Raw genomic sequence first — 12775 nt, 5'->3', positions numbered from 1 at the left:
TGACAGCTGAGCTGTGGGGTCAGACCTGGTTCGCATATCATGAGGTCTATAGATGAAGATTCACCGTTCTGTGAATATTAACTAGAGTGAGCCTGCCGTTGTTTGAGACTGAAAGGTTCGATTGTTCAAATATCTCTTGCAGAAGTCTTCTCCTAGTATTCATAGTAGATGAGCCCCATAAAAAGTTGTGGGCATTACAATCGCCCAAAATAAGTCTGGGTTGGGGAATTTGTTGTAAGAGCTAAGTTCTGAGTCTAGTTGCGTTGATGAAGGTAGGTATAAATTACAAACGTAGATATTTGGATTTTGGTTAAGTTTAATGCAAATTGCTTCTAGATTAGTTTGGAGAGAATTTACTGTGTTTTCAATTGACTTTTTTTTCAAAAATATTTACTCCGCCACTGGCTTTTCCCTGTCGTTTTCGATTTTTGCAGTAATTTTTAAATTGTTTTAAAGCTTACATTTTGTCATTTTTAAAATTAGTTTCCTGAAGACAAATTATAACCCGATTGCATCTGGCCAGAATTATTTGGAGCATCGAAAGGTTATTGTAAAAACCGTTAATGTTTCACTGCAAAATTCAAGAGAAGCCCTTGATCCCTGAGATAAACTCACTTATAACTCTAATGCCTCAATATCCGAGTAAGTCATATATAAATGTATTTGTAGTTTCTTTCTTGTTTTTGTACATCCAGCTTTAATGGATCTTTGTTTGAAATAAGGATGTACTGCTATTACCATTTTCACTAAAGCTTTAAAATCGTTAGTGCAGTTTTTTATGATCCTGTGCACCATAAACGTTTTTAAATAGATAGGATATTTGATTACAATCAAGAATAAATGAAGAGTTTTGCTCTGAGATGAATGCCTTGGCCGGTTCCATGAGTATGTGAGTTGTAGTCTTTGTCTTACTTTTTTTTTTATTTTTTGGATAGAGCATCATTTGGTTCAACCAACGGGTCTAGACTTGCATTTTGTGAATCAGCGTCGTCCGCTGGGGAACGTGTGACTATTTCTTTCAAACTGTGTTTTGAGCTATTTTGTGTAGACTGGGTTGTATCTATATTGATGATTGGTTGTGCGGTTGGAGTTTTTGAGGGGTTGGTTGGAAGTATTTGGAAAGGTGTGGATTTCGAAGATGTTTGGGGTGGGGGTTTTGGTTATAATTTTCAGAAACTGATTTTTGGGTTGTTTTGCAATTTGTTGCAGTATATATAGCCTTGCCTTTTACATGAAAAACATACCAAGGAATCTTGTGACAAAAAAAATCCAATTTTTTTTGTCACAAGGCTAATCACGCTAATGAGGCAAACGGTGGTGTCATAAAAATTTCTCGTCTAAAACTATAAACGGGGCTGAATTTTGGCAAACCGGCACTTATCTTGAGAAATGACATGGGAGACATGGTTTTAAGGCCCAATTTTTTAATTTCTCGAGTAGAACAAGCGTTTGACAGAATTAGTCTTTCTGCTGGAGTAACTAGTTTGCGCGCTTGGACATGTTGGTTATTATTTTTTATATACACTCCATAATTATTTATGAAATCCACAAGGAATCTACGTTCCTGTAGTTGGCTGTATACCATATATTAAAAAATTTATTAAAATCCTTTGTAGAAGGTATATATTTAAAAACCCAAACGGGCTATGTTAGACAAAACGTTTTCGGAATCCATATTCCATCATCAGTGTCTAGGAGTACATGAATGTAGCCACTAAATATATGGGTATTACCCATATATTTACCGATCTGTATTGTCTCTACATGATATTATTTTATTTTGCTTGTTTCTTAATTTATGAATTTCCCATTTCCCATTCATTAGCTTTCTACGTAGAACTTTTAGGCTGTTATTTTCCTGTATCATACATTTAATATTATTGGTTTTAAATTTCCTTAAATCTCTTCTCATTTTCTTTTAGGACAGTGCACTCGGTGACTTTCTTGTAAGGCGTTTATGAGATTTATTTTTAATCATTATGTTTCTTTTTCTTTTTGTGTTGATTTGGACTTTCGCTCGCATCATTTTGTGGTCACTACTTGTGGTGAACTTCTTGACTACTGTTACATCTTTAATTATTTGCTTTTTGTCACTTTTAATGTAGTCGATTTCGTTCCTTGCTCTACCGTTTGGAATTTTCCAGGTTTATCTTTTGTGCATATTTTTGGAACAGAAGCTCTTCATGTTGAATAAATTATTCTGGAGTAGGAATCCCAGAAGCGTTTCTTCCTAGACAACCGAATTTTCCCAAGGATGTTTATAGTTTTGCTTCTTTTACACCTATTTTTACGTTGAAATCGCCACATAAAATTTTAAATTGAGTACGAGAGTCATTAAGCGCAGTAGGTATATCGTCATAAAATATTTCGATTTCTTCGTCTGCATGGTCTGTTGTTGGAGCGTATACTTGGATAAGTTTGAGTTGACATCTACTGTTCAACTTCAGAATAAGACACTAAGCCACTCTAGATGACATACTTTGAATGTTTATTATCTTGTTCGCATGGTTTTTATAGACAAAGAATCCGATGCCTCCAACTGATGTAGTTTCAGGGCCAATCTGATGGAATATATGCCCTTATTTCAATGTTTTTTTCAAAGTTTCACCTCTCGTTCTAACTTCGCTAATACCTATGAAATCTCATATAATTTTATTCATTTCAGTTTCCATTTCTGTGAACCTTTACTCGGACAGTAAACTTCTGGCATTGTATGTACTAACGTAAAGAGCTATGCGGTTTTTGGGTTTTCATATAGTCAGTTTTTTATTTCCCACAGAATCCTTGGGACAGACTGATAAATCAGTGTGAGATTTTGGACGCATCCTACTCACCTGGGGTAAATCTGTATTTTGATCAAATAAACTTTGATTAAAGTTCATTTATTCGAGCATTCAACCTTATATCAAATCTGTTTTTAATTTAAAATGTGACATCGCGGTTTAAAGGGGTATATTGGCATTAAAACACCACGCCTGCCAGACGGGTTGGTGAGTGTTCGCAGTATCACAGCCGGTTAAATCAACTTGATTACCGCCTGCAACTTTGTGGTACCGCACCTCTCAAGAATTGTATTCCTCAGCCACGGGCCACTAATGACACAGCTGCTGACCTGTGTCATGTCCTCAGACGTACTTATTTGGCTAAGCCTTATGTGTACATGTCCTGCATATCTACAGGAACTTCCCTATCAGCCAGTGGGACGCACCGTGTCGCTGTTGAGGACTCCTCCGTCCAGTCTGTCTTGTGCAGAGTACTGAAGGACCCCTACTTAGTTCAGAGTCCCTCCTTTACGCAAGCTGAGACCAACACAATCTAAAAGTAAAATATTTTGGAAAATAAATCGCCACTTTTCCAAAAATTTTCTTTTTCTTTTGTAGGCTAAGTACTTATCGGACCGCCCTAGTACAGACATATGATCTACGTTAAACACAATTTATACAAATAGATAAAACAAAAAAAACACATAAAATAGTTGGAATTTAATATGTTGGGAGTACAAACACAACCCTCAGATTTTTTGGCTATTACCTACAAGATCGAAGCCAAGTGAGTAGCCTTCAATTTTGAAAAGCATAAACTACAATTAACGACTTTGTTGGATATACATTTACACGTAATTTTTTAAAATAATCCTTTTTTGAAAACGATTTCCAGAGTGAAAATCAAAACGTGCAATGTTGTTTAAAAATGTAATTTTTTGTTACAATCAATAGGTAATTGTGGCTTAACTCAATACAAACATAATAGGTATCAATCGAGGCAATTGTTTTCTAAATCCATTTATTTTATTTTTGAAGTTATACTTCTATACGCGCGCTCCACGTTGGCAATTTGTATGGGAGTGAATCTGTGAAACCATTACATATGTAAGATAATGAGTAAGAGAGAGACGGAAGATATATTTTCTGTCTCTTCCTCTCTCGAATATAAAAATGTTCCTTTTGTTTATATAATTTAATATTATATATATTATATAAATATATATATATATATATATACCTATAATATTATACATATAATTAAATATTTATTAATATTATTATTTATGTGATATGTTTTGTATTATTTATTAAATGTTCATAATTATATTAGTCTTTTGTATTTCAAAATAATAATCTCAATAAATCACTGTATGATCCAGAACTGTCAATTTTGAAATATCTTTGTGTCATGTCCTCGGCAGTATAGTAGTCAGTATCCCCGCCTATCACGCGGGAGACCGGGGTTAGATTCCCAGTCGGGGAGGACTTTTGTATTAATATTATTACATTATTGTCATTTTTAAATACTTATTGATATTGAATTTTAATTTGTATTGTATTATTATATGGAATTATGTTGCACTGTATTGTAGTGTATTTTTTTTTATCTATTTAATTGTCATTTTTAAATACTTATGAATATTTCAGTTTAATTTGTATTGTATTATTATATTAATATATTATATTAATAATAAAATTAACGATGAATTTTACTACAGAGTATGTGTAAAATAATTTTTGCATTCAACTCCTTTCATACATATATGAAAATAAAAATATACATTTTCATCAAAATATTCATTCAATCCTTCATTGTTAGTAAGTTGTTATTTTTTTATTTTATTGAAAATTAACGTGCTCGGCAACAAAGGCCACTTACACGAAAACGGTTACAAATGTAAAACTGTTACAATAAATTACAAGAATATGTTATAGAGTACATATTGTTAGAATACAATCAAAATTATATTTTATAATATAACTGAACGTCTCTGAGGAATTTTAGACTTGAGGTTATTTGATCCAAGTTATTGAGTATGTCTTTTAAATCACTTTTAAGGCAATAAAATAGTCTTTTTGCTGAATATTGATGACATTCGGTGAGAATATGGTTAACTGTTAGATGTGATTGACAGGTCTCACAAGTGGGTTGGTTGCTGGATGACATCAGGTATCCGTGTGTTAATCTTGTATGTCCTATTCGAAGTCTTCGTGTTACAATAGCATCTCGTCTGGACATACTGGCAGAGATCAAATCAAGGGGGCTATCGACTAACTGTTGGATTTGATGTAATGCTGAGTTATTGGTGTCCCAGTGTTGTTGCCATCGGGTTCTTGCTCGTTTCTTAATGTGAGATTTTAAATCTTTACTAATTTGTATATTAACCGTATTATCAGATGATGTTGAGGCAAGTTTTGCATGGCTGTCTGCAAGTTCGTTGCCTGTGATACCAATATGGGATGGTAGCCAGATTAATGTAACTGTTATTTTTTGGGAAGCGATTAGTTGGTAACAATCAAGGATCTTTTGGACAATAGGATGATCAGTGAATATATTTTGGATAGATTGTATTGAGGCTAGTGAGTCTGTGCATATTGCAACTTGTTTATCAGGTGAAGAAATGGATTTGAAAGCCTGAAATATACTAAATAGTTCGCCAGTGAAAACGCTACAAAACGAGGGGATACAAGATGATGTGATAAGGTTATCTGACGTGGTAACAGAACAGCCTACTCCTGTATCATTCTTTGAGGCATCAGTGTAAAGTACTATGTCGTATTTATTTGTAAATATAATTTCTTTAAAAGACTTTTTAATGAGTTCCCTGGGTGTTGTAAGTTTATCGAATCTTGTAAGAGATGTGTTAAACTGAGGGGTGATTATAGACCAAGGAGGATATGGAGGTAGGGGTCGTGGGATTGTTTGTGATAGAGAGATGTTATTAAGTAATTGTGTTAAAATTAGTGGAATGGGTTTTATTGATGGTGATTTAGAATAGTAATGCTGGTTGTTAGTTGATGAAGTAAGAAGAAGATAAACTGGATTGGAGGTATTGGATGAAACGGAGGCAGCATAGGAAAGTAATAATTGTTCACGTCTAATCCAAAGTGGGGGCTCATTGGCTTCGCAATATAGACTTTCTACGGGGCTAGATCGAAAGGCTCCTAAACAAATTCGTAAGGCTGTGTGATGTATCGAATTTAAAAGGTTAAGGTGTGTTTTAGAGGCAGAGATATATATGTAACAACCATAATCCAGTTTGGAACGAATGATAGACCTATATATCTTAAGCAGGGAGTTCTCATCTGCGCCCCAATGATAGTTTGAAAGAGTTTTGATAATGTTAAGTCTCTTGTTTGCTTCACCTTTTATTTCTAGAATATGTTGTTTCCAGGTGAGTCGTGAATCAAACGTTACACCGAGAATTTTGCATTCCTTGACTACTGGAAGATTCGCTCTCTCAATCATAATATTAGGGGATTGGAAGGGTGATAGTCTACTAAATTTTATTATTTTTGATTTTGTATATGATAAAGACAGGCCTATGGAGCTTGTTTTTTTAACTAGTGTATCTACTGCGGATTGAATAAGCTTGGAAGTTGTAGAGATAGATCGTCCGTGGCAGTAAATTATCAGGTCATCTGCGTATAGGACATGCCTAATAGGGGATATTATATCAGAGCACAAGTCGCTTATTGCTAGGTTAAACAGAGTGGGGCTTAATATTGAACCTTGTGGTACGCCGTCAGTTTGATGGTGTAGTGATGTAAAAATGCCATTGACAGAGACTCTAAATGTTCGTGAAGTTAAGAAATTTTGTATAAAATTAAATATGTTACCCTTAATGTTATAATGAGAAAGTTTCTTCAGTATAGATTGCCTGCTAATTGTATCAAATGCACCTTCAATATCAAACACTGCTGCAATGACTTCTTGTCTCCTGTTGAAGGCATCGGAAATATGACTTTGGAGAAGTATTAGATTGTCTTGAGTAGAGCGATTACGTCGAAACCCTGACTGTTCTTTTGGAATTATATTATATTTGTTAAAAAACCACGTAAGACGTTTATTGATCATTTTTTCAAAGATTTTGCACATGGTACATGTTAGAGATATTGGTCGATAAGCGCTGGGTGATGATCGTGATATGTTAGGCTTTTTAATGGGTATTACAATTGAGGTTTGCCACTGATTAGGAAACTTGTTAGATGACCAGATTAAGTTAAACATTTCAAGAAGTTTAAGATGACCCAAACTAGATAGTTTTTTTATAAAAATGTAAGGAATATCGTCGGGGCCGGAAGCAGTGTTCTTAAGAGTTTTAATAACCGAAGTAAGTTCTATGTAAGAGAATTGGGAATTTAAGTAATCGATATCTTTGACAGTTTCTGAAGAACTTGGAAAGGAAGCATCGACTACTGGCTCGATTTGAGAGCAATTTATTTTGCTTTTAAATTTTTTGTCGAAGTGACTGGCTAGGGTCTCACCAATTTCTTGATTGTCACTAATTACATTATCATTTAAAATTAGACTAGATATTTTAGTATTTGTATTGATTCCTTGAATTTGTCGTATTTTTTTCCAAAGATTAGTAGGACTGGTATTTTCATTGATAGAAGATACATAGTTTCTCCATGACGATTTTTTACTTTGTTTTATAATAAATCGCGACCTGGCTCTAGCTTTTTTTAATTCTGTGAGGTTTTCTGGTGTTTTATTTTTCCGATAATCTCTAAGTGCCTCCTTATGTTGTTCTACGGAGATTTTGCAAGAATTATTCCACCACGGAACCCTTTTATGTTTGTGTGAAACAGAATTTTTGCCAATATGCAAATTGGCAGCTGAGAGTATCGTGTTTGTGACTAATGATAAATTGTAGTCAATATTGTTGGATAGTGTGAGAAAAGGTAAGGTGGTATCTGTTTTGGTAGTGTAGCTTAGCCAGTCGGCATTTTTGAGTTGCCAGTAGCTTCTGGATATAGTTTGTTTAGAGTTGGGGATATCAGTGGATATAAATATGGGGTAATGATTGCTATCGTAAAGATCATCAGCAACTTTCCAATTTAGTAAAGGTGCGGATTTTGGATCACTAAAGCTAAGATCTATAGAAGAAAATGTGCCTGATGAGAAATTCAAGTGTGTACTAGAGCCTGTATTTAGTAGACAGGAATCTGTACAATTAATTACGTTTTCAATAGTTTTACCTTTGTTTGACGTGCTATTGGAACCCCACATAGGGTTGTGAGCGTTGAAATCGCCTACAAGAATGTAGGGAGAAGGGAGCTGATAAATGAGGTCAAGAAGTTCTATTTCCTTTAGAGAGTGATTGGGTGGAATGTATACGCTACAAATAGTAATCTTATTAGGATACCAAGTGGTTATGGCGATAGCCTCAAGTTCGGTGGTGAGAGGAAGGTGCGAAGAAAATAGTTCACTGGAAATAAAAATTGAAGTTCCACCACTGGCTCTGTTGCAGTCAGCTCGAATATAATGATATCCTTCAAAATTGTTTAGTTTAGGAAATTTAGTAATTTTTGAGTTAGTTTCTTGTAAGCATATGATTTCAGGTTGTTCTTCGGAAGTTAATTGCTGGATTCTTTCTATGCGAGGAAAGAAACCATCGCAATTCCATTGAATTATTTTGAATGTAATGTTTAAATGTGATAATTGTGGGACTACTGTAAGGATTGTTGAGAGCATTGAGAAATAGGAGCGTTAGTTTCATCGTCAGATAGGTAATCGGATGATGCACTTAAATTGTCGGAGTCTTCAGGATTAAGCTCTCTTTTAATTTTTTTTTGCAATCTTGTTATTCGGTTTTTAAAGGATCTCTCTTTTGATTGCGAATGAAGAAGAGATAAATCATTAAGTAATCCCTGGATATTGGAAGTGAAATTCAGAGCTTCTCTAAGTGGGTCCGGTATGCCGTAGGTAATTTCTAGGAAAGCTATAAATTGGTTTTCAGTAAGAGTTAGTTCGGATAAATTATTTTTATAAATGGCTTGGACTGCATTATAAGAAATGGGTGTCAATTTATGTTCTTTTGTTTCAATTGTTTTACTTTTTTTCTTTTGCGGCTGGCTAAAAGAATTAGTGGTAGATTTTACAGATAAGGGGGGAGGCATTTGATTGATAGTTGGTTCTGGAGTAGGAACTGGAGAAAGTTGAGAAGGGGTGCCAGCATTACTGTCACTGGATATAGCCCGTTTCTGTCTCTGTACGGGAGGTGATGCTAACTGTGTAACTAAGGAGATGCTTTTTGCCACATTAGTTGTAGTTTCGGGGTAAGATGTGGATGGTGCATTGATTTGATTGGGAGTGCATTCGGGTATCGTTGTATTTGTGGGCATGGATACGGAGGTAGTGGGAGAGGGAAGTTCGGATTGGGCTACAGAAATTGGTTCATTGGTACAAGTTTCAGCAGTATGACCATCTTGTTTACATAAAAAACATTGTAATTTGTCAGTAGACACAAATATTCGATATGATGTGTAGTCATGAGTTATTAAAAGAGAGGTCTGGACTGAAAAGTTTTCTTTATCCGGAATAACGTACGCCACTCTTCGGAAGCTCATTATATGTGCATATTCATCACCTAGCGAGCCACATTTCACGAATGATACAGGAGAGACTATCTGTAAACCGATATCTTTTAAACCTTCTTCGATAGTGCTGTGAGGTATCGTGGGAGATACATTTGATATAAGAATACGCTTAGCAGGTGTTATAAGTCTTCGGATAGGAACAACTGTTGAGTTAATAATGATACTTTGGTGGGCACTGAGAAGATCGTCGATTAGTTTAACAGAGTTTAAATAAATACAAATGCGGTTATTTGAGATTCGAGACGCAAAGATGATATTTTTTGGGGTAACGATGTCTCCTATAGCTTTTATGTACTCAAATAGAACGACATTAGGAAGGGCATGTAAGATAATGGCTTGATTTTTATGAGGAAACGTAGGAGGTGGAGGTTTAGATAAAGTGGCAGCAACATAAGACTTGGTATTATTGATCGTGTTATTTTGTGAGGTCATTTGAGTAGTAGTTGAGGTCATTTTAGTGAGCGGTTCTGGATACCAAAACCACTACACATAAATTTTTATTATCAATGCAACAGATGTCCTAGTGGGACTCTGTGGATAAAAGGAATAAAAATAACAGTTACCTTAATTTTTTTTTTTTTACGCCACTGGAAAGTCAAATTTACCAATGCACTTTTGAACCATTAAAGTTGAAATGTTTCGGTGAAATTGTCACATATCGGTCTTTACTCGTCGTCTGCTTAAATTGGAATGGAATAGGATTTTTATTTTACCACTATTCACTATTTACTCGTTCAGACTTTAAGAATAATCATTTAAATATTTAAATTTTAAGGAGAAACTTTGAAATGCGTCTATACACTTTGACAGTTGTTTGACAGATGGTAAGTTGTTATTAATTATGTTTCTCTTTCTGCAATGTCCTACCTATAGAATTACATATATAATGATTGTGCAGTTTGACTCCCATATAAATTTGTAACGGCGAATGCGCGTATAGAAGTGTAACTTCCACCGGCAGTCCCACTGGATTGCCACACCCGTTTTTTTTATTTTATTTTTTACTGAGTAATATAAGCTTCGTCTTACATACTATTTTATATACCCCCATTGATACGAATCTATACAATTACTATTGGATTGACCCATATTAATAGAATGTTAAAAGTTGTTACTTCTTGGTATTTATTTGTTTTATTAATTGGGGTTTTTACAAAGAAAACTATAAAAAATTCATCGATATTACACTACTACCAGTATCTTACAAATTATTTGTAGATTTAAAATATTCCAACGATGGTTTAGAAAAACCCATTATAAATATTTAAAAAAATTTGACATGTGGTGCAATATTCGTTAATATTATATGTTGTGAAATTTAGAACTTTTAAGGTTTTAATCGAATTGTAACTGTCTATACCCCAGGTGTGGCACACTGACCTTTTGTGTTTTTTAGTATTACGCAATGCTCAGCATTAATCCGAATTACACGATTTTTGCTACTTTAAATTAAGTTGGTTCCTATTTAATTATTTGTTTAATTAGAAAGTAAAAAGAGTAAAATTTATAATATTAATAAAGATGTAATAAATTTTAAATGCTCCAGTTTGTTGACCTATGTGGTGGTAGGCGATAAACAAAAAATGAAAAATAAAAACGGTCATTATAATATTTACACAATTATATTACATACAAAATAAAAAATGTTCGACATCTTAGTAACAAATATCATTGTCATTCTCAATATCGTTACCACCATCAGCATTATTACTCTAGCCATAAATTATTACTTTCTTTCCAATGGTTCTTTGTTATCTGTGTGTGTGTTTGTGTATGTGTGAAAAGTTGGCTTGGACGCAGGTCCGTTAGCGACAGATTTTTTTTTCGTGATCTATTATTGTTCTGTATTCATAAGTATTTCGTCTAATGACAAAGTTTATTTCTTTCAAATAGTCAATCAGTAAGTTACTAATTCTTCACATTTCATGGAAAGTTAGTTAATACCCTATACGAATTGAGAAATACATTGACGCTTGTCGTATACTGTAATATAATTGGTGTATATATCTCTCGTTAATTTTTTCTATTCCTTCCATTTACTATTCCTAATTTATGCAGATGTGCCGCGATATATTGCCGTGTCGAGTTTTTAATTTCACAATAGTAAAAATATCGTGCATTGGTAGTTTATATTTAAATATATATTCAGATGGCGAAAGAAGTTGTCGATGCAAAAAAATATAATGAAATCCACTAGGAAACTAAGTTCCCGTATCTGGCTGTATACCATGTATCACAAATTTTTTTATTTCAAATCCTTTATAAAAGGTATATAATAAAATACCCAAACGGGCTATATCACAATTACATTACAGAACATTTTCGGAATGTAAATTCCATCATCAGTGTAACTAAGTATACATGCTATAAGCCACTAAAATATATGGGTAAAAACCCGTTAAATGTTGTTCATTTATAGTTATGTTACATTATATATTATTACAAATTAGGATGTTCAAGTTACCGTTGGAATTGGTAACATGGCGACTTATGGCTTCTACATAGGTTACATGGTTCTGAGACAAAGTGTCTTCGAGGACCTGTTGATAACAGGTCATTTTTATGAGTTGTTATCAACAGGACCATGTAACCTATGTAGAGCCATACAAAAACGTTCTGTAATGTAATTGTGATATAGCCCGTTTGGGTATTTTATTATATACCTTTTATAAAGGATTTGAAATAAAATTTCTTATAATGAAATATTGTTCCATTATTTTTTCCATATTAGTCCAGTCGTCAGAGTTTTGACCTCTAAAAATCATACGAACAAGCTGAATTTTGCTAAGCATATCAATTTTGGGACCCCAAAAAAGATGCAAAAAAGTTTACCACTTTTACCCCAAGGCTTCCTCATAAAACCTCCACTCGTAGGTGGGGAAAAATTGATTTACCAAGAATCTGTACTGCGTAGAAAAAAGGGTTTGAAATAAAACATGTAGTTGAGCTAATTTTGAATAAAAATGTTAATTAGCATTTTTTGTTTAGAATGAATCGTTCTCTTAGAAACAACGCTTAAAGCGACCGGTGATTTTCAATGTCAGGTACGCGCGTGAAATCAATTTTAAAGAATTTCTATTAACTTGACGGTAAAAATTCGATATCTTTTAATAAGATTGTCTTATCGACAAAAATCAAAATGAGTTCTAAAGGTGAAAAGTTTAGCTTTCTTATAAAAGTTTTTTATTGCCGCAAATGAAGTGAATTCCTAGAAAGGTGTTAAATAAATAAACGTTTAGCGATATTTACCATTTTTTACTATTCACATGGGATCGATAGTATTTATCACTTCCATCAACCCTAATAGAAAAGACTAACGAATAAAACCTCTCATAATATCTGGCTTTTATAGATTATGAAAAAGCTTTTGATAGCGTAGAACTATGGGTAATAGAAGAAGCATT

This window comes from Diabrotica undecimpunctata, chromosome 8, assembly GCF_040954645.1.
Source record: "Diabrotica undecimpunctata isolate CICGRU chromosome 8, icDiaUnde3, whole genome shotgun sequence".
Taxonomy (NCBI): domain Eukaryota; kingdom Metazoa; phylum Arthropoda; class Insecta; order Coleoptera; family Chrysomelidae; genus Diabrotica; species Diabrotica undecimpunctata.
The sequence above is the reverse complement of the archived record's forward strand: the minus strand, read 5'-3'. Positions refer to the sequence as shown.